The sequence below is a fragment of the Helobdella robusta genome, assembly GCF_000326865.2.
Source record: "Helobdella robusta unplaced genomic scaffold HELROscaffold_36, whole genome shotgun sequence".
Lineage (NCBI taxonomy): Eukaryota > Metazoa > Annelida > Clitellata > Rhynchobdellida > Glossiphoniidae > Helobdella > Helobdella robusta.
Window position 1 is genome coordinate 1,193,188 of NW_008704742.1, and position 4,970 is coordinate 1,198,157.

The window sequence follows — 4,970 nt, forward strand, 5'->3', positions numbered from 1 at the left end:
CCACGGAAAGAAAGTTTTCAGCCATTATCACTGATGTTTTGTGGTATTCAAAGTTTGCATGTGCTTCAAACTGTTCAATGGCATCTTTCCACCTATTGAAAAATACTGTTACCAAAAACCCAACTTTTTGGTTAGCACCTTTTCCCACATGTTCCCTACCGAATATAACACAAAATTTACAAAACGCTCCTTCTTTTTTGTCAGAGTATGAAAGCCAGGAAAATCGTTCAAATTTAAGACACCGTTTAGGCTCAACAGGAAATTGGTGGGTTTTAGGAGGCGTCCATAATGACTTCAACACAATTTCTTTTTCTTGATCCGTCATTGAATTTCCTACATAATTACCTATGTCATGGAGATTGGTTGCAGTTGTAACTGAACCTGAAGGCTGGGGATCATCCAAAACTGCTTCATCTACATTTGCACCTGTTTTCAGTTTTGATTACGTTTTAATATCTAAAATGTTCATTTATGAAAAAATACATTAAAATTATTGTTAAAAAATGTTTAATATAGCGTAAAAGTTGTTCATTTTAAAACTAAATACTTGTATTAAATTTATTAGCGAAACTAATTAGATAATAAAAGAAAAAGATTTACTACTTCATAACTGAACTAACTAACCTAATTGTTTTCTTTTACGATTTTCTTCCTTTTCATTGCCACAAAAACTAATGTTATCGTCAATATTTTTATTGTTGTTCTTAAAAATTTCATCAAACTACTTTGCTTAAACACTCTTTTTCTTTAAATTAATTAAAAATATTTTATAGCTTTAATTTGTTTGAGTACCTTACCTAATATTAAAATGGAAGGAAACCGCGCTTTTTTAAAACAATGTATAAAAAATTATATTTAATAACTTCTTTATAGAATATCTTTGGTATAAAACATCGTCTCGTCCTGTGAAAGTCGTGAGTTCGATTCATAGTTCGGGCAAGCTACATACGTAGACGGATCAAGTGCATAAACATTCGTAATGATCGTGAGATTTGTTTATTTGTGTCACTGGAAATGGATTTGAACTCAATAAAACGCATGTGATTGATTTTATATAAATAATGGGAATTATAAGCATATACAAAAACTTTATTAAATATAAATATTTTTAAGTCACACACGTAATTTTTACTTCATTTTTATAATTTTCGTAATTTCGGGTGAGGGGGTTTGAACCCGTAAACCCCCCCCCCCTAAATACGGCCTTGATCAACATAGTACAATTTTTTGTAATTTTGAAAGCCTTTCAGTAAAATTCAACATTTTTTCGTTGTCATTCATTATCTCATCAATTTACAGGCCACCCGGCCTTGTTTCAACAAGCTTTCTGGATGAATTTAACGATCATCTAGATTTCATCATTGGCCATAATTTTATCGTTTATCATATGCTACGACTTCCACGCACCAGAACCTCTCTTTGGTATTGATCATCACCTATTTTCATTATTAGAATCCTTCAATCTCACTCAACACATCAGCTCCTCTACACATGTGCATGGCAATTTGTTGGACCTCGTAATCACTCATATTAACAACAACATTGTAGATAACCTAACCATCAATGATTGCATTTTTTCAGATCACAACACTGTGTGCTTCAACTCAACGCTCCTCAAACCATCATCGACTATCATCCATAACTAACGTCGCAGCTTTCGTCGTTTAAATTACACGGCATTCGAAAATGACTTAAACAGAGCATTTGGTGATTTGCTCTCTCAAGATTTTTAGATCGATGAGTTTGTGTCAGCTCTAAACACAACTTTAAATGACTTCGTCAACAAACACGCATCAATCAACCATTACTCGCTTCGTGAGAGCTCCCACTCTCGCTGTTCTTTATCCCAAGAAGCAATAGCTGCTAAAAGAAATTGTCGTCGTATGAAGCATCACTACAAACATGAAAAATCAGCACTCAACTTCGTCAACTACAAAAATCTATACATAGGACGCGATATAAATTAATAATAATAATAATAATTAATAATATTAAAAAGTAAATTACGTGGAACACTTGGTATCTCCAGAAAGAGTGAAAACTGACCCAAGTAAAATTGAAGTAGAAAGAAATTGGCCGGTTCCCAAAGATTAACATGAAATGTAGAGTTTTCTCGGATTGGCCACTTATTACCGTCAGTTTGTGAAAGGTTTTATTAGAGTCGCAAAACCACTCCATGAACTAACGGAAAAAAATCGAGTGTTTAATTGTAATGAATTGGACAACTAAAGAAAAAATTGTGCGATACATTTATCTTAGAGACGGACGCAACTAACCATGGAATCGGAGATGTCCTTTCACAACAAATTGACCAAGAAGAAAGAGTTTTGGCATACTGTAGTATGTAAAAAAAGCTCACTAAATCCGAAGGCAACTGCTCTGTTACAAGAAAGAAATTGTAAGCAATGATTAGTGCGACAAAGCCCTCAAATGATTACTAAACTTTATAAACCCAAATGGACAAAAAGCGTTATAAATAGAACAATTTCAAATGTACAATTTTGAAATTATGCTTCACAAGGAAACAATTCATAGTAAATCTGATGATCTTTCTCGTCGACCTTGCCCACCAAAATGCAAACACCATTATCGGTTGGAAGTAAAAAAATTAGAGAGCACACACGCAAATGATTCAAGCAACAGCCGACGATGGATGTACTTCGGAAGAACTCACTGAACTTGCACAATTAGAAAAAGACACAGCAAATTCAGAGGTGGAAGAATGTTTTTGAATACAGCTCGGTAGTAAAATCTTTTTGACTTAATGGAATTCTTTGCACATAGAGGAATGGCTTTTTAAAAGAAAATGGGAGTCCGCCGATGGACTAAAACATTTGATGCAAACGGTGATACATAGATCCAAGACGGCTAAAATCCTCGATGAGATTGGCGGAGGGCCATCAGAAGGGCATCTTGGTGTGAAAAATCACTGGGTAGAATGAGAGATAGGTTCTACTGGCTGAACTTTTGTGAGGACGTGGAAAAACAGAGCTGGAATTTTACCACGTTTTTTTCTGAAAATCTAAGAAGAAGCTACGCGGGTCAATGCAAATTGACAATATCGGTAGACTTTTCAAGAGTTATAATCGATTTCGCGGGTCCTTTTCTCAAAACAAAGAAAAGAAATTGTCGGATTTTGGTTGTAGTGGCTGCTTATTTCAGTAAATGGCTAAATGCTACCCAATCTGGAAGCATATACGGTGGCTAAAGAAATTGTATCAAATTGGGTTAACCATTATATTATTAAATGACGTTCTCATAGACTGCACTCAGATCAACACCGAAACTTTGAATCTCATCTATCCAGAGAGATTTGTCGCCTACTGGGTGTCAGCAAAACAAAGCAACACCTCTTTGTCCGCAATCCGATGGCCTGGTAAAACTTTTAATCAAACGTTAATTGAACGCCTGGCCTGGCTAAGGTTGTCAGTGGCAAGCAGCAAGACTTGGCTAGACGGGTACCATAGTTCCTTCTAGGAAATCGAAGTGCCATTTATACTGCTTTATATATTTATTTTATTTATTTTTTATTACGCAACTGACCAGAGGACCACACAGGCCACTTGCCCGGTCAGAAAAAAAAGAACAGACAATTACAATTAAACAAAATGGCAGAAAATAAAAAAGATATCAATACTAAATAAGTGTCATATTGCAATCACGAAATTAAAAAGCATAAAAGAAAACGATAATAAAGAAATTCAAACTAACAAAGCAGGTGGGATTCACGTTAGCACGATGCAGCAGTTCTCAGAAGTGGCACATGCAGAAATGTTACAAATATACGATGATGGCTGAGTCGAAGACGAGTGAGTGTTCACAGATCTGGAAAATAGCTACAATAGTTCATTCACTCAAAAAAGACAAAAAACAATCAGCTGTATCTAGCTATAGACCCATCAGTTGACGTGCTGGAAAACCGTTCGATAAATAGTAACGAATAGGTCGTGTTGGTGGCTTGATTCAAATATGACAGAAAATTTAGAAAAGGCGGTAAAATATTTATGCTCATCCTCAAAAGCATTCCATTTACCACCATAAAACAACCAGATTTAAACGTCATTGAACTTGAAGATATTACTATCAAAGCTAACACCGAGATCAACATTTTAATCATCTACCCAAAGTTTATGCCCATCAAATTTCAAAGCATTAATTTTTCATCTCCTTTCAATACCAAACTTAATATTACCTGGTGACATCAATGCTATTGATGAACTTTGGATATTCAAATATTCAATACATTCATGAAGAAAAACTGGCAAACGAAACTGACATCTCAAGCTGCGGTTTTCTCAACATTGACACACTTACCCGCTTTCCTTTCAATGTCTACCTACTTCACCTGACATCAGACACCCTAACAACATAGAATAGACCACAAAAATAGCACTTTCTTTTGACCATCTTCCATTACACATTACTATTCTAGACACCTACAAGCTATAAAAACACCAGGAATAACATTTACAAATTTTTCAAAAGCAAATTGAAACAAATACACAATTGAAACCAAAAAAGTTTTTGCAAACAAAACATTTCCGCCCAACCTATCAATAACTAAAAATAATTTTGGCAAATTTTAATTACAGACAGTAAACACAACATTTCAAAAGGTCGAAATCCAAAAAAACCTTTGCAAACAAAACATTTCCGCCCAACTTATCAATAACTAAAAAATATTTCGGCAAATTTTAATTACAGTCAGTAAACACAACATTTCAACAGGTCGTCATATCTACTCTAAACCTGGAATCTCAAGAAAAATAACAGACACCGTGCAACAACGTGACCTCTTTCGTTCCCTCGACCAAACATCATGTAACATAGACACCTTTCCTCAAATTCAACAAGCATCAAATCACATCAAAATCACTCGATAGACAAAATACCTCAACGCCACACCAAAATCAGACGCTTCTGGAAAAATATAAAACCAAAATAAGGCTATCAACTTCAGTAAAAAGTAG